The sequence below is a fragment of the Acanthaster planci genome, linkage group LG07 (assembly GCF_054643075.1).
Source record: "Acanthaster planci isolate LZ-2023a linkage group LG07, COTS_SCS, whole genome shotgun sequence".
Classification (NCBI taxonomy): domain Eukaryota; kingdom Metazoa; phylum Echinodermata; class Asteroidea; order Valvatida; family Acanthasteridae; genus Acanthaster; species Acanthaster planci.
The window spans coordinates 5,620,355-5,639,282 of NC_141783.1; the positions used below are offsets into that span (position 1 = coordinate 5,620,355).

Here is an 18,928-nt window from a genome sequence, read left to right on the forward strand (position 1 = left end):
GATCCTATGGTGATTATTCAGTTACATTCTTCCATTTAACTGACCAAAAACCCTTATGTACAAGGAAGATGTTAGTTCCAATTAACCGCCTATATATATTTACATGTACCGGTACATAGTGCTTTTGCTGTTGGACAGTTTTGGATGGTATGGGAAGGTGTGTCACAGTAAACTGGGTAGTTGGCCAGGGAGTTCTTTTGCTTCAGTCCGGAGCATGCATACGCTGGTGTACATGTAAGTGTACATTTGTACATGCACGGTACGTTGTTTTATTTGTTGGACAGACATTCTGACACTCAAACTTATGGGCTTGGATAATCTATTTATATATTGAAGCAAAAAATAGTAAAAGTTCACTTTGGTGGCTGAAATAAAATGAACATGTAGTAGAAATAAAACTATGGTAGCATATCCCATACCAAAGTTTTGAAGACTGTCCATATGGGTCTAAATGATAAAGAGCATAGAGTAGGTTTCTTAAAAGTGATACTTTATTTCATAGATTAGCCCCCCAAAAAGGATGGAAATTGAATTGGCACAGATTAACACACCGTTACCAGACTGGGATAGGTAAACCCCTACTCATAAACACAGAGAACTCAGACCAAACAAACTGAGGGTGAAGAAGGCAGCATGCATTTGGCAGTTTGGCACACTTTGCCCATTTATTACAACGCTTGGTTGGTTGATCGAGCACCACAGTAGAATATGCGAGGTAGAAACCAGGAATATACCTGCACAATTGCTCAGCATGACCGCCACCCTCATTTGAAGGCCACACTCATAAAACCCTTACGAGGTCATTTGTCCCAATGGGAAGAATTCATAAATGTGGTGGAGGGTGACATTGACCCACATCCCCAAGGAGACTGAAGACATCCCCCACGCCCGGCCCCATCTTTCCCTTTCCACATGACGGTGACAGATATGTCAAAGGGGCATTCCACCCTCTGAATGATGGAGTCACTGATTATCCATACTGACTCTAATGCAAAGTTATAAAAGTATTAAGAAATGACAATGGAAATAAAAAATCTGAGGATATCCGTAATTTCTATCGCAGAGCCCATTGGCTATGAAAATACTATTTTTATTTGATGTGCAATGTACAACAATGCATGTTTACATTGTACATGTAGTATGGGAGTTTTCAGTATATATTTTAATATATTTTAATGAAAAACAGTTTTGAATTATATTTGCTTTGCATGCCAAATTATAAATCAAATGTACAGCCTTTGATTATGTGTACTTTGTGATGTGTATCGTGTACTTCCACAGGGCACCTGCAGCATTCCCTTACAAAAATGTCCCATGCAGATCCCATGGTGTCCCATGGGCTGCCCATGGGACCCCAAGTGTACGCCATGGGACTGGCAAAAAAAAATGTCGATTGAAGTGATCACCATGGGACATTTTGTAGGTACCATATGAACACCATGAGGCTTTTATGATCAGCCCGGGAACACCATAGGGTTTTAATACTCTACATAGGAACACCATGGGTTTTACCTGACTACATGAGAACAACATGGGGATTTCGGAGACAACATAGGAACACCATGGGAGTTTTATTGACGACATGGGAATACAATGTGATTTGTATGCCGACACCATAAAAACGCCAAACAAACACTATTCAAATTTTTGCAATCATCAAGAGAACACTGGGATTTGCATTGATATGGCATCTACACAGGTACACTTAGAAGCTTTGCACACAAATAAACAGAATACTACACAGTTGGTGACAAAATCCTGTTAACAATTAATGCTCTGTGGTTGTACATCGACAACCATAAGGAGGACAATGAAAAATCAATTAAGTTTACTAGGTTTACTTTATTAAATTTACAAAAGCTTCATTACATGGGAATACTGTTTTTTGTGTACATGTAACTTCAACAATAAGTGTGAACCATGCCTGATTTGCTTCACTGGTTTTACTTCACTGGTTACAGTTACATGCACATCATGTAGCTCAAGAAACTTGAAATTTTAATCACTTTCGATAGTGTTGGGGAACGTGCATACGTATGAGTTAGGGAAAAGCTGTCCTTTTCTAATGAAAAGACATTTGTTTTTTACATGTTCTGGCTGGCAGATAGAAATAATATCACTTACACTTGTAACAACCTTTATGTGTGGTGCACTTGCACCTGTTTTCTTATGTTTTAGTATGCTTTTCTGTGTGCTGACTTGCAACAAATTACACTGTAACAAATGATCCATCATGCAGTATTACATACAAAGAATTTCTATGTGTAACCCTGTCATATCCCTTTGTGTGAATTAATTTTTTATGTACAATAACGCGGTCATAGGAAACATAATCTGGAACAGGGTTATCTAAAGCTGTTTCCAAAGCAATCCTTTCCTGGGCAGTAGTTCTTCGTATTTTGGGACAACCAAATAAAGTTATGTCCTCAAAAAGCATGCCTTATTGACAAAATACCATCTAACAATGAGTCACAATGCATTTGGACTTCAGGTAAGTTATGATCAAGGACATATTTAGACATGAGCTTTGGTAAGTGCTTCCATATGGTGAAATTGTCTGTGATCTGTTGTGGCATGCCTTGAGTCCTGTGGAACAGCTTTAGCAGTGTACCATTGAAAGACTCAAAAACAAAAGTAGAGTTTGCCCATAATGGTCCCCAGCTCCGAACAGAATTGACTGCTTGAAGGAGTTGGTGAATATTATAAGTCATGTGAGATATTCCATTATGCACTTCAACAAACAGAACAAATTTCGCAAACAATGGCGTATGAACTGACAGATGTCAGAACATCAAGCAAACAATAAGCTTATTGTTTGCTTGAAGTTTTGCTTGGACCCCTCCCTAAAAATACCGGTAGTTTAATTGCATCCTGTTGCATGATTTCTTGCTATGGATACTAGGTGGATAGGACATTTTTGTGTGTGTGTGGAATTTTTGCTTGTGCTGATTCATTGTGCAAAAAGAGAAGTCTGAATTCCTGCATCAATGAAAATTAGATTTAAGGTTGGGGACACGCATTTTTTTACCATAATTTTGAAAGACTGGCTGCTTTTTTGGGGGTGGGAATATACTCAACTTTCATTTCAATGGCTCGTTTTAGTTTTCTAATTTTATGTGGTTTTGAACTACTATGAGAAAAAATAAGAAAAATGAGGAAAAAATCCATAGATGACAGGGTTTTTTGAGCGAACGAATAACGCTGTAGCAAAAACAACCGGTTGGCACCTGGTACAGGCTGTAGTGTTCAGAACAAAAATATTTTGTAACAATAGTTGTGCAACTTTCATAAAAGAACTAAATGTTATGGTATAGAAATCCCAAGGAAATTGGAACAACAGTAATGGTTAACCAAACCTGCTGTATACTTAATTGCTAGGGAGATTACTTAGCAGTCCCATTCTTTGATTTTAATCTTCAACACCATCTCAGGTTAATTCGCATGCATAAAAATAAGGTGTTTGGATCTCTTTGTGCCACATTCATTTTTGTTTCTGCTAGTGGTTTCATTCTTAAACTAAGTTCTTTTCCTGTCAGATGCAGAGGCATTAATATTGTGCAGATATATGTTCACTGAATGCATGTGATATGAGAATGTTTCATGTATGACACTTGTCTTTAATTTGCTCTCTTTCCCTAAGATAAATTGTACTCATGATATTTGAAAACACTGACTTAAAACGTACGTTATTGAGCTTCACCTAATACATTTCCATGTATTCACGTGTAGTACACATGTACGCATACCCGTTAAGATTTACACTTACCTGTACAATTTTTATGAATACATATGTCAGTGGTGTAGAGCATGCCTGCACCATTATGTGATTTGGTAGGGTTTGTTGTATTGTAAACCATATCAGCTGCTGCCATTAAAATGCATTGGCATGAACTACAGTACACAGTTTGGAATGGCATGTTGATTTGATGACTGCAACTTTGCCCGTCACCATGAGATGCACAGGACATTCACCAATGGGAGGCATGGGTAAATCACCATGGGACACAAGGAACAACTGACATGGAACAATCACCATGGGACGCAAGGAACAATTGACATGCGACACTCACCGTGGGATGCAAGGAACAATCGACATGGCACAATTACCATGGGACGCATGGGTACATCACCATGGGACGCAAGGGACAATTGACATAACACAATCACCATGGCATGCAAGGGACAATTGACATAACACAATCACCATGGGATGCAAGGAACAATTGACATGGGAAAATCACCATGGAACGCATGGGAAAATTACCATTGGACAACCACTATGAGACGCATAGGAAAATTACCATTGGACAACCACTATGAGACGCATGGGAAAATTACCATTGGACAACCACTATGAGACGCATGGGAAAATTACCATTGGACAACCACTATGAGACGCATGGGAAAATTACCATTGGATGCATGGGACAATCACAATGGGATGCATGGGAAAATCACTATGGGACAAATGGGCAAATCACCACTGAATGTGTGGGAAAATCACCATGGGATATGACAATTCATGACAATATTTTTCTGAGATTACATGGGGTTCTTGAAATACACATGGGCAAAATTCCATGGGTAAAATCCCATGCTACATGGTGGCCAATTCACCGTGTAATTTTCCCATGGGATACCCTCATGGGACATTTTTGTCATATAGGCATAGAAACCTGCGTTTGCAATACAGGTAATCCAAATTCTTATTATAACATGCGCATACCGGTACATGCTCAGTTTTAGGGCGGAAAAATGTTGCTATGTCCTGATTCCCTTCCCTATCATCCTCAAACTGCCCAATTTTTCACTGACTTGACATGTACGATCCCCTGTGTCCGACATGTCCGATCGAGAAATCACTGGAGCACAGTGTACATCGTGCAAAACTTTCACCTTTTGAAGATGCCGTGATACATGGCCATTTCTTGGTATTCTTCTCTAAACGTCTGCAGCTTTTTCATACATTTCACCTTAGAAGCCATTTCTTTTCCAAGAAAGAACGACAAAGTCTGTGCAATTGTAGAAATATCAGAGCGAGTACGGCGGCGTGGTGTTGACATGCACGATGCGTCACACGCACGCCGTGATTGTTGCGGAAATAGGTATCACACCAATTTGGACCCATATCAATGTGCATACACAATACTACACTACGCCTTGCGTTGCCAAGTTGTCCGCGCATTCGAGTAGTGTTATTGTTTGATGTTTTCCCATGTCGAGTTGTCCCATGTAAAAACAGCGTTTTGTGTGTGTGTGTCATCGGGCACCAGCGCGCCACAGGTAGTCATATGTATATTTCACTGGTTACCGTATCACACAATGTACATGTGTATGTATATGTTACCATGTGGCGTATACAAAATGTCCCGATCGCTGGGGATCGAGTCAGTCTTCACATGTTTCACCGCCACACGCGAGCGCGGAACACCGCACGTGGTCTGAACACGGGCCGAGTCGAGTATTAATCAAACCATTTTGCGCAGTTTGTGCACCACGATATAATGCATGACCGCCAGAGGGTTTTCCGTAATTTTGGGGCGGCAATCTGTAATCAAGATCAATTTCTGTGCCAATTACGGAAACTCCGTTCCACTTGGCAGCTCTGATTCTCCAGCAAACGGACAAACATAACTCAGGCCAGTAACTTCCCTGCAGATAAAAGCAGTGATATGCCTCTGCTATTGTTACAGTAATCCTTCTTCTTGTGGATGCTGATTACATTTGCATCTTTCCAGAGTTGAAGAACATTTCCTGAATTCCATGCAAAGGCTATCAGGTGTACCATTACTTCCTCTACGGCTGGGCTGCTGTATTTTAGCAGCTCAGCGGGAAGACCTTTGGGACCCTCCACTTTATTATTTTTTAAGCCAGCGACTGCCTACCGGACTTCCTTGCAATTTGGACTTCGTGCAGTATGGTGGGGTCTTCTGGATTGCGCCAGTTCAGCAGGTTGCAATAGTGCTCTGCCCACCTCTTCAGTATTCCCTGAGCATCTGTTGTAAGCGCTCCAACATCGGACAGGGGTGCAGGTTTTTTGGTGGGATCGTAGGTCACTTTGAGAGTGCCATAGAAATCTTGCTGGTTCCCTGTAATCTACACAGCCCTGCATTTCTACTGCAAGTTGGATCCACCTGCCATTCTGCATCTCCCTGAGTCTATGCTGAACTTTACTGCAAAGTTCACTGTAGTGCTTATGAGTAGCATAGGTGTCACTGCACCATAATTGGGAGGGTCCCAACTATAGTTGAGACTGATGTCTGTTGGGGCTAAACTCATGCTCTCAGGAGATGAAGAATACAATATACAAAACAGAAAAAATGACAAAAATTTTACGAACGTTCAGTAACAATTTTAACTAGAACTCTGTGTATTTGTCTGAGGGACAAAACACAGGGCTTTTTCACATTTTGAGTTTTTGAAACAACTGTTGAAGATACCTAGTTTAATGAAGTTAAAAAGAAGTCTTCCCTGTTCACATGCTGCAAGGTTCAACTCAATCATGAATGTACTTTACAAGATATAGTGCTTAAAAGAGTGCACAGTTATGTGACGTCATCTTTATATGACGTCAATTTTCATCCATAACACGTTCCTTTCTAAATACCTGCTATGTTTCAATCCAATCCGACATGCACTGTGGGAGATATAGCACTTTAAAGGATCCACCTTTAATGTCATGTGACTTATCACAAGACGAGGTTTTCATTACATCAGATCAAGTTTTGTCTTAAGCACTCCCCTTCTAAAATATTTGCAAGGTTTGAACTCAATCAGACATGTACTTCACAAGATATAGTGCTTTGAAGAGTGCACCTTTAATGTCACGTGACATGATCATCTGATGATGTCATCATTTACTTCTTGTCAATTTCCATCTATTACACTTCCCGTTCCAAATACCCTGTCCAGTTTCAACCCAATCATACATCCACTTCAGAATGCACCTTTAATGTCACTTGACTTGTCGACTGATGAGATTGTATTGAAATGAGGTCAATTTTTATTTATAAACTTTCTCTTCCTAACTATCCGCAAGGTTTCAACCCAATCAGACATGTGAAATACAAAATACAAAACAAAACATTATTGTTATCGTGGAAACAGTGATGATTAGAGATTGCAAACATTTGTCCTTTTGGCGTTCCATACAATCTGATCTACTCTCAGGACACTGTTCAACTCCCGAGTATATGCCCTACGCAACCCACACAGTAGCCAATGCACAGTATGATAATTTGAAGAATACTATACCCCAACAGGCTAACACCGTTGAAAAGAAGTTGATACCTATTAATATTTTTAAACATTAACCACTCTCTGCCGGGCAACCCATTTTCGAGTACATAGGCTTTATATGCAGAGCCCGGAACTGGGACAAAAGAGTTGGGCCTTATAACAAAAGACCATGCTCAGCACAAAAGACTGAGCTGCTGGGCATTACCGACATTTTTTCGCTCTCAATAGTGGAGATAATCCAGCCTTGTTTTGAAACGGTTTACCATTGTTTGAGGCATTTAGAGCTAGCGGATTACCACCGGGGACAAAAAGTCTCCAACACTGCAGCGATGAGCCACACAGCACCACTGCATGCTAATCTGGCCCCTATTGAAAAGAGGTCAGCAGTGCACCATGCCTGTTTCGGGAACAAAAGAATCGTACATAACACCGCACAATCTGGGCTCTTCCAAGGCTGCAGGCCTGGCTGAAATATTCAAGAGTCAATGAGGTTAACTGTCAGCTTTAAAGTAGTACCCAAAGAGTCCTTCATGTAGGTATAAATGGCCATTATAAAATGGAATGATGAATTTTTAAAGAATTTTGAAAACGGAAAATCTTGGAAAGGACCCGGCATCTTGTCTTGCTCAAGAGAAATCCACCCGGCAGCAAGTGGTTAAGCCCACTTCAGGTTTCGACCGGAAGGAAGGGTCACATGATTTGACCCACACAAGAATTAAAGACCTAATTTTACTCTGGCACTTGCCGCAAACAGAATGTTGGGGGAGGACACGGTTGATTTTATATGGATTTAACAACAAAACGTAATATTAAAAATTTAATAATAAATCACTTGATGAGGTCATCACGACGTAATTATTTGAGTATTATTCTTGGTTTGAGGTCTTTCCTTGGTATAACTTAGATGACATTTGAATTTGCTGAACAACCAACATTTTGCCATGAAAACATGTACAAAGTCAATGGGCTGAAATAAATATTGTGGCGGTTTCCCCTCCGTAGTCCGCGAACCCTTGGCTCGCCGGGCCACTCAGCCCGGTCGCGGCGCCACTCGCGCGTGATTTGGCCAGGGCCTGGATCCGTTTGGGCTGAAATATACCGCCCGTTACACCAAGGACAAGGGACTCTGAACGAAATGGCACGCCCGGCAAAGATATGTGTGATACCGTCTACCTCTAGCGGGTTTATTCACTTCCACTCACTTCCTCAATGCGTGAGGTACCCTAACAAACTAATGTTAAACATTTACAAACGGCAAGGACGGGGCATGAGGACCCATCGTGCACCCCCTCGCCCTGCCGAAATGCACTGTCGCAAAATTAAGTAAAGGTAGAATACCGGTTCATGTACTCACATGAATTAATTACAAACGTCCCGTCAGTACCCAATCCTTGTGCACAATCCAAGATGAACTAACAGTTTGGTTACAATCGTCCACACATTAAGTAAATCCCGGTGCCAAAGTTGTGTTAGTCGATCCAATCTGAACTCCTCGGCAGCTTGGCTTAGACTGACTAATTTTCCCCATTCTGACATTATTTAATTCCCTCCCCTGTTTTCTGCAGTCTTGAAAACATCATCTTAGCACAACGATGCAAAACAATGGTCCACAATACCCATTTGAACCTTTCTTCCATTTACTAATTTTTATCACACTTCGGATATTGTCAAATTCTCCCCCTTTTTCCATCATGGCAGTCTTATTAGTTCAGTTTCCCACTTTTCACAACACAATTTACTCACTAAAAACACGTTGTCAATCCCTGACAGTTACCCCAATACCCCCTTTGTTCTATATCCCCCCGACCTGACACACTTGACGGCCCCCGGTTTCCAAACTCCCGGACCTAACCCGAAACCTAATTAAACGCATCACCGGTCAACCCCACTGCCATTCCTCTAGAGTTTAAAGGGTCACCAGACATTCGCGTTACAATATTAAAAAGTCAATAATAAATCACTTGATGACATTATTGTTCTAGGACCATCTAAGCACAAGGGTCCTTCAGTGGTACAAGCTTGATGAAGATCCAGTTGAAAAAGCAAAGTTGTGTTGAAAAAACGTGCACAAGGTTCAACTCGATCATGGATGTACTTCACAAGATATGGTGCTTTGAAGAGTTAATGTCACATAACTTGTCACAAGATCACATCATGTTCACATCAGGTCATTTTATTCTGAAGCACTCCCCTTCTAAGATATCTGCAAGGTTTGAACCCGATCGGACATGTACTTTACAAGATACAGTGCTTTGAAGAGTGCACCTTTAATGTCACATGACTAGCCACATGATGACGTAATCACAGCATCATTAATTTGCCAGGATCTTTTCTTGAGTATCTGTGCTTGGTATAACTTTGATCCAGGTAAAAGGTCACTAACCAAAGAAAATACACCTTCAAATCTGAATACAAAGTCTATTGGGAAAAACAAAGATTCAAAATTCCAAAATGGTTCACATGATGACGTCATTGTGATGTCATTTCTGGGATAGAATCTTTGCCTGTGCTTGGTATAATTTTAATGGCAAAAGTCCTGCACAGAAAAAACATGTGCAAAGTTTATGGGCTATAGGCCCAAAAAGAAGAACCTCCAAAAAGAAGAACTGGAAAAATGTCTTTTCCACAAAATCGCAAAAAAGCCCTCCCGAAAAGAACAAAACAATGCCTTTTTCGCACATTTGCAAAAAAGCCAATAATACATATAAAAGGCAAGAAATAAAATGAGATAAAACAAACTTTAAGACAGTAAGAATAAAATTCTATACAGACTAGTAATAAAACTTTAGGCTAAGACAGAAGATGGTCCATGAGGGAGGGCTTAAAAATGCTTAAGGAGGCACTTTGAGCAATATTACCTAGGATGGAATTCCAACCATTGGCACTGCAAACAAAATGCGAATTCATAAAACAACCGGCTCTAGCAAAGTGAACCTTGACTTTTGAAGTATGGTCATTTCTCGAATTTCTGTTCATTATTTTATAAGCCATGCCAAGCCTCAAATATTCGTGTCTATTCTCCAGACTAACTGCTGCAATGAGACATTGTATGCAGATTCCCAGTCCTTACAAACCATTCTGGCAAAACGTTTTGAACACTTTGAGTGTAGCACAATGAGAACTCCAATAAGGGTCCCAAGCCACACAACAGAAGTCATGTAGCGGCTGGACTAGTGATTAACAAAGCCATAGTTTTATTTGGCCAGAACAGTTTGCAAAGGATCTACCTATAAAACTTAAAACAAAATTAAAAATAAAAAAAAATTCCAACCTACTAACCGTATTTTTGAGAGGCATGTAATTGGAAGCATAGCAATTTTTTGGGCCTAATTAAAGACTGCGTGCATGCAGTAGGCCTGAGTTAAATAATCATAATAATCGTGGATTCCAAGAAATCTTGAGCAGGTATTGATCCTATTCGGGGGCAACCAAGTTTATATTATGGCCTGCCCCATCCGGCAAGCAAAAAAAAATTCATCATAGCCTGATTCCATAGCAGACCTCACCTACACTGATGTGGGGGAGGTGTCTTGTACTTTCATCCTACCCCAAACAATCGCTAAATATGCAGAGTAGCACCATTCCCCAGAGGAGAGAGAGGTGAGGACGCACTACAGGAGGGAGAAAAGTGTGTAGTTAGATACAAGAACTATATTATGGACTCACCAGACAAAGGAGCTGTTAGGTAATTCCAATGTTGGTCTGCCCTGATGAAGAGCCCCTCTGTGTTGATGTGGCCAATGTCAGGACAACCTTGCCCTGGGAGTCCCTCTGTAAGACATCAGTGAGGTAGCATGATGTGAAGGTTGAAGGGGTCTTCCAGCATGCTGCCTCCCCCATCAGAATGCCCCAGAAGTAGGCCCATGAGGTAGACACTACCTGCAATGTCATGAGCCCCGGTGAGGGGTTGAGTCTGACTGTCCAAGTGTTTGGCCAGTCTGGGTTGGCAAATTTGATGGGGGAGACTACCTATCTAGCTTTAGTGCCTCTGGCTGCAGCTTGGTGTGTTTTTTTGGTGTGATGAAGAGCTGCGATGTTGTACCTCTTCGCCTTCTAGTCTTTGCAAAGTACCACTTAAGAGTTCTCACTGGACACTATGGTTTGTCACGTGTATTCCCGGAGTGCTTAGTTATGTCTGGAACAAATATAACAGGAGGGTGGAAGGAGGTTGACTGTTCTTGGTGAGGAAACTCAGGGCAGGGATGAGGCAAACACCATTGCGTTCCCATCTGATGTCACCATCAGCGATGGACAGTGCCTTCAGCCGGCTGTCTTGGCATGTAGTGGTACCTACTACCAGTAGGAAAGCTAGCTTCACCACTGTGTTGAGAAGTGAGGCTTCGCTGAGGGGTTCAAATGGAGTACTAGTAAGGAGTTGGAGAACGGCTGATAAATCCCAGGAAGGAACAAGTCTTTGGTAGGAGGATGCTCTATAAACATACCCTGGAAAAGGTGCATAAGTGCCCTGCTGTCTTACACAGTTGAGCCATTGGGGAAACCACTGTGTATAGTTGCAATGGCAGACTGGTAGTTGAGGATGGTCGTCACTTCTAGGCCTGATTTAAACAGGTGCATGAAAAAATTCGGCCACTGTAGTCACAGAAACTTTGATCAGAGCAAGACCTCGCTCTGTGCACCATAAAGCAAAATGTTGTATTCTCCTGTTGTGGATGCTCTGTGGAGATTGGCATCAAGTCTTTGTGGCCATCTCAACAGCTTATTCAGAAAGTCCTGCAGATCGATTGCTTGACAAGGGCCAGCAGGTCAGGTGTAGAGATGCTGGATGAGGGTAGAGTAAGCCTGACTTTGGTTGGTGCAGCAAGTCCAGTCTGGCAGGTAGAAGGAGTGACGTTTGCACGATCTTAGAGAGCACTCTTAGTATCAGGGATATTGGAAAAAGGTGTAGGCCAGCATCCCATTCCAACTGATCTGGACAGCATTCTTCGCCGAGGCCTGCAGGTAGTAGAATGTGGTGCAGAACACTGGCAGTTGGGCATTTTCTGCTGAAGTGAGTAGGTCAATGTTTGGCTTTTCTCTTTTGGCAAAGATCTGTTTGACTACGCTGGTGTGCAATGCCCACTCTGTTGGTTGCACTTTTCCCTTCTATGGAGTTGGTGACTCCCAGGATGTGGGCTGCCTGGAGCTCAATTCTCCATGGTCTTGGGCCCACATGAACATCTGTCTTGTCAGGACCCATAATTGAGGGGAGTGGGTGCCTCCTTGACAATTGATATAAGTCATCATTGTATAGTTGTCCAAGCGTATGAGGATGCATTTGCCCATCATAGCAGATTGAAGTTCTAGGATGTTGTTATGATTTCCTTGGAATTGGGGTTCCCAGGCTCCCGATGCTTGAGGTGGAGGCAGGGAAGCTCCACATCCCAAGTGGGAGGCATCCGTGGTTATTGTTCTTTCTGGATTCGCTCTCAGAAATTAAAATCCCCTCACCAGTCACCACTGGAGGTGGGATAAAGTCTGTAATTGGGACGTGAAGATCAATGGGGTCCTTCTTTGGTCTGAAGAATGCTAGAAGGTGAAGTTGTAGTTGGCACATGCACAACTGACAAAGGGGAATGAGGTCCACCATGTTGGCCATTAGTCTGAGAAGGCAGAGCCAGGTGTGGGTAGGGGACGCCCGCTCAGAAGAAAAGACATTCACGCATTGTAGAAAATTGATGGGTTCGGTCATCTGTGAAATTGCACCCCAGCGGAGATCAAGGACTGTCCCTAGGTATGTTGGTTGTAGGGTCGGGGTGGGCTTCAATTTCTCATTATTGATGTAAAAAACCCATGCAGCTTGTGAGGTTGCAGGTGAGGCAAGTAGAAACTGCCATTTCGATGGATGTTCTGCCGATGATGAACCAGTCATCCAGATATTGAAAGAGCATGACATCCCGCTTTCGTAAGTGAGTGACGACAATCTTCGCTACTTTAGTGAAGACCCTTGGAGAGGTGGAGAGGCCAAACGGGAGAGCTGTAAACTCTAACAGGTTTCCCTTGTATAAGAAGTGGAGGAACTTGAAATCAATGGCACATCGGTAGGTGAAAACAAGCATCCTTTATGTCTATTGATGATTACCAACAAGGAACTGGAAGAGGCTGGGTTACCATCCAGAAGGTTTCCATCTTTGGGCGAGGAAGAAGGAGATGAAGCCCTTGCTGATCTGTGTTTAGGAACAGAGCGTATAGCTTGTTTTTGAAGGAGAGAATCTATTTTGGATTCCAGTCCCTCTCATTTCCTTCCTTCAGAAGGAACTGATGTCAAATGGAGGAGTGGTGCAGACTGAGGGGTGCTCATGAATTCGAAAGAATATCCATGGGAAACGGTCACGAGCACAAAGCTGTCCAATGTGATGTCTCTCCAGAACCCTGCGAAAGATTGTAGTCGTCCTCCAAAGGGTTTAGAATCGGAGGGCAGAGGAAAATCTCCATAGTCATCAACACCTGTTCCCGAACAACCAGGGGTAATGCCTACTGGTTGCTTTCTCTTGATAACTCTTCTGTGATGGCCTGGCAGCCCAAGAAAAGGGAGGGGGCCTGGAGGATTGGGCTCAACGGTCATTTGCCAGGGGCTGGTGGTGAGGTACCGGTGGAGGTGGTTAGTGAAGACTAAGCTTGTAGGTTGTGTCAATTCACTTTGCCTCAGGTTCCATTGTTTTCATGAACTTCCAGCAACAAGGTCCTTGCCGTAAAGAGGGAGATCTTGAAGCTTCTATTTGACTCCCTCGTAAGGGATGCTCATGGTATCAAGTAAATTGGACCTACATGCTGATGTGGCAATTACAGAGATCTGTACAAACTGCCGAAATGCAAAGGATTCCAGTTCCGAGGTCACAGGCATGAGCCAGGTACTCGGATAAGAGTGCCATGAAGGTGGTACAGCGGAGACCTTGCCGTGAGGCCCTATGAAGCTTGACCAGGGTAAGCTCAAAGTTAATTTGTCTTTATCCTTGATGACTTCTGACATTGAAAACTAGTTTGTCTCTGGTGGCAACAGGGATCTAAAGGATGGAGAGAATATTGTCAAAGTCTTCCCTGGAGAACTGGAAGTAGGTCGCTGTAAGTGGCATATGGGGGAAAACCCGTGGTGAAGTTGATAGGCCTGGGACTCGCATGCTATCCCTCCACACATGAAGTGGAGGAACTTATGGTCCCCTTCGTGAATGGGAACATGAAGATAGGCATCATGGCGATCGATCAATGTAGACCACGAAGGAAGTGGAAGAGATTGTATTGCGGTCTCGATGGTCTCCATCTGGAATTTCTTGAGGAGGATGAATTTGTTCAGTGGCTTTAGGTTGATGATTGGATGGCATTTGCCTTCTTGGGTGTGAGGAAGAAAGTTAAAACAAAGTCGATCTTGAAATTGGCTGGATTTGACCTGAAGAATCTGAACGAGAGAAAGTATGCTCAAAGGTCACCAAAGAAGTGGTCTTTTTGGCCGACACAGCTGACGCTCCTCGGAGTCATTGGGGGAATGCTAGCAGAAGCACTACGTGTGTCCCTCTGGGCCATGGCCAGCAAAGGGTGTGGCGAACTCTCAGTGGTGGTAGGGTGGGCTTGGGAGGGTACTCCCTCCAGAGTCCTGGCTGGCTCACCAGGCCAGTGATTGACCAAGGAGATGGGGGCCGTACCAGATCCTGGGGGATATCCCCTGGTCAACAGCCGGCCTTTCCTCATAGCCGGAGAAAACAGGGGAGTATGACAGATCCTGACAGTGACCCCCTGAATTCAACTGGCTAAGGCCTAAGGTAGTGAGAGCCCCGGTGTAGCTGGAAAAAACCTCGTAGTACCAACGGTAAACAACGTGCAGGGTGCACATACAGGAAAAATAAAGAGGAGAAAAGAACACAAAGTACACACCAGAAAAAAAAAACACTTTTACCACATGAAATGTGAACTGAAGGTAATACTTTATTCAATAAGGAAGGATGGATGATCAAATCGACAGAGAATTGAAGATGCTCAAACACTGAGCATACAGTGTTTATTAATATACACGTTGGGTAAGGGCAAAACCCGTTATATAAATGCTTAGAAAGGTGCATTTGTTACGTTACGGAGCTAAGAAAAGAAGGGCGATAATGGTGGCGAGGCCGCACTGCATTGTGGGAGGTCAGGGTGCGCCACAGGTGATCAAATCTTTTCAATGAATAAATAATAGGTAGAGCGCCATAGGCTCTGGTTACTAAACTTGATAGATCTGACTTTTCCCCTTTGATATTATTACGGTCGTCAGGGATCTTCTCGTCTTGGAACCAGACTTCAGCAAATTGACACATAGACCCAATATAAACAGGCCCGTGTGAATTTGCAGTATATAGAACTAGCAAGATTAATCTCAAAAGTAAACATGTGACTCTTTCTAGGGCATACATGTACATGCCAAGTACCTGGACATCATTTCCAAGAAAAAAACGAGTGAAACCACGTTACCGCACCAGTTTCAGCACCACCAACCCCTGACCAGAAACCTGTGACATACTGGCTGCCCTGCAGCCAGCCATGCTACACATTTTGTCGGCTATAGTGTACATACAAATATAAATTTTGCCAGTGAGAAAGATCCTGCCAGGATCGAAAACATCAGGCCCTCCTGGTTGTTTCGTTTGCATTTTAAGTTCCCGTAGAAAGTGAGCACTGTGCAACATTTTTTAAATTATATTTTCTTCCAAAGTTTAACTTGGTAAAACTTCATTCAGGGGCACTTAACAAAAGCTAACCTTGTGTTTTGTCAGTTGGGTTCAATTTATTTCCTTAATTTATTTCCACCCATTACATTATTACGTCACACCCTATTTTTCTTAAGAAATTTTTACAAAGAATTCAATCCATGTTCAGTCTTCACATTTTTGTCATTTTTACACAAAAGACAAAAGGAATGTAAAATTAAAATAAACAGATTTGTTGACCAAAAGTAAATTCTACCGCAAAAACTCTGTGCATGATAGCAAAATAAAACTCTACTGCACCACTGCAAGTTGAATAACTTGAATTATTTTTGAAGAAATGTTACTGTTTAACACCCACCATGCATTATCAAAATTACTATGAACGGAACTTCAGCCGAGTTTCCTCTAAGCAGAATTAAGACACCTTTTAACGTTAAACTGTATTAAACACTGTTTACAAGGTCAAAAGTAGAGCCGAATGCCAAAACTGACAACACTAGCATAATAGAAAGTATATAAGCCTTTTGCGAGTTAACTTTGACCCCAATCTGGTACACTGACTTCTTCAAATTCCTGTTAACATAGCAATTTGAATTCTCCATACTGAACACACTGTTGCTATACCTTGTGATTCGGTGCAAGCTTTTGCTTAGTAACATAAGAGATGCCTTGCAAAACAATACACTGTTCTCAAAGGACAAGAAGGGCACAAAAGAACCAGTCCATTCCAGAGATGGTGGTTGCTATGGAAAAACTTGCCCCGAAACACGAGGTATAGCAATGTGTCTTTAGTCTGCAGAATTCAAATCGTTATGTTTATGTGCAATCAGACAACTCAGTGTACCAGATTTATTCAAATTTAACTTGCAAATGCCTTATTGCAACTGGGCATGTTGGAAACAGTCAGGAAGTATATTGTGAATTACAGGTATGCCTATTTCTACCATATTTCAAAGTTGTACCAGTTACATTTGTATAAAGATAAAGAACAATAACCAGTCTGAGTCACCTGTTAAGAATAAAATTTCATCTTCCTGCTGCAACTTGTAGCATCCGACTCTAGTTAAAAACAGTTTTACAAGTCATCTACATTATAACCAAAAGCAGAGTCTTGGCTGCCACAAGATAAACGTCACCAGCAGTGACATCACAGTGGTTGGTTTCTTGCTGTGAATGACACTGACATCTACCGGTATGTGGCTCAATAATTGTGATACAGAAGACCACAAATGCTTCCTCAAAGGAATATCCCGACATAGCAGATGACAAACTGTTGACAAAATAGGAAAAGGAAAATAACTCTCCATCTACAGAAATGGTGATCATGAAACAAACTATATAAGGAAACTGACTGGGTGTTTAAAAAGGATTTAGAGATGAACACAAAAACTGAATGGAGAAATGGAGATACTTCTCATAAAGCTTTTGTCTGGGAAAGGGCAATCCATTTTCTACCCTAGGCCAGTATAAATAGTGCATGACTTAGTATACATAACAGTCCATAAAAGTGTGGGTAACAAACATGTTCGGCCTGTTTCATGCTGTACTTGCCATAAAACTCACCATGGCAGCAAAACCATTGTCCCCCCCCCACCTTTGAAAAGTTGGTTATTTCCCCACCTCCCACTTTATAGGCCTACCAGCCATTGTAGATGTACAACTAATTGTATTCTTTTCGGTCTAAAGGCCGGGTCTAGCCCACCTACCCTTTAAAACCGTTCCACTGCCAAAACTCACCTTAGAAAGTTGTCCATATCTGGTATACTGCTAGATTGAAGTAAGTCTTCATAAGCCTTCGTTTCAGCGGCTCTTCTCAGCTTTTCTAAAGCAATCACCCAGAGAATGTCTAAAAGTACATTAATGTTGAAAAACTATTTTTAAGTGTGCATTTTCCAAAAATTCCAATATTCATGAATTCATGTACTTGTTTCAGTAGGGCTTTTGAAACACTAAAATCATGCAAATGGAATAAACACATGAATTCAGAACCATGTTTTTCTCTTGTCTATTATAAGCCATATACTTCTTAAATTCAAATTTCATGATGGTAGTAAATCTTCGTTAATTTATCTAGGTCTGCACACTTTGGAAAGAATGCTGCATTATGATTCCACTTTTTAAAACATAATATTGATGATGGGTTCAGTTACAAACTACATGTACACAAACCTCCATCACTTGACTCAGTATACATGAATGGATCCCATCCCTTTGTCTTGCCTTCCATATTAAGCATTCTTTCTTGCCACACATGATACAAAGTGGAAACAAGACATGAATGGATCAGGATGGGATGGTACCAGACAAGGGTCATTCATCTAGGCAAGAAATTTAACCAAAAAACAGACGAAAGAAAAGACACGACAGAAAATATGCAGAGTGTATTGACAATACTGGGATGGACATGAGTGGGCATAGTGGGCTGGTGGGACACACATGACTACGGTGACAGAGTTAACCTTGAACAACATGTCAGAGGCAAGTCTGAGAAGAATGGAATAAATCATACATGTATGTTGAACTTTATAGCAAAATCGTTTAAGCGTTGAGCCTTGAAAGACATCCAGATATCCACACATACCTTTTTCCTTGCTTTCTGTGACATTCACATTCCCTGGGTGGACCTCTTGCTCACAATTGACTCCTTTCCTATGAATTTTGTGGTGTTCAGTGAACCTGCATTTCCAGTGAAAGCCAAATCTCCCCGACTTACAACTTGTCAGCTTGTCTACTGATTTCGATACTAGTTGGCAACACAGCGCTCCTTATTGTCGCAGTCCGAAACTTTCTACCACTTCTCAAGAGACAATAACAGGATTTTCACTAATCAGGATTTTTCTTCCTCAGACACGCTCTTTTTTTGCAGTTGATACACAGAATGTGCATATGTATACAACATTGCTTTTGTTCTTCAGATTTCTAGTCTGGTTTGAGTGGCCGATTGAAATTTAGGAGAAGAGGGAGTATGATGAGTCTGGGAACCAGACTTTAATATGTGCTCTCTTGTGTTGAAAAGT

At 41.9% G+C, this 18,928-nt stretch overlaps 1 protein-coding gene and 1 long non-coding RNA gene across 3 annotated transcripts in view; both read right to left on the minus strand.

Moving 5' to 3' along the window:
- Window positions 1–18,928, minus strand: part of LOC110978532 (short-chain dehydrogenase/reductase family 42E member 1-like) — a 74,597-nt gene that overhangs the window by 36,011 nt on the left and 19,658 nt on the right. The gene's annotated exons all lie outside the window — the stretch shown is intronic.
- On the minus strand, window positions 1,553–18,498 carry LOC147798587 (uncharacterized). Its single transcript, XR_015425780.1, has 3 exons — window positions 18,493–18,498; window positions 17,649–17,757; window positions 1,553–17,181 (listed from the first exon to the last, which is right to left on the minus strand). It is a non-coding gene; the product is annotated as an uncharacterized LOC147798587 (long non-coding RNA).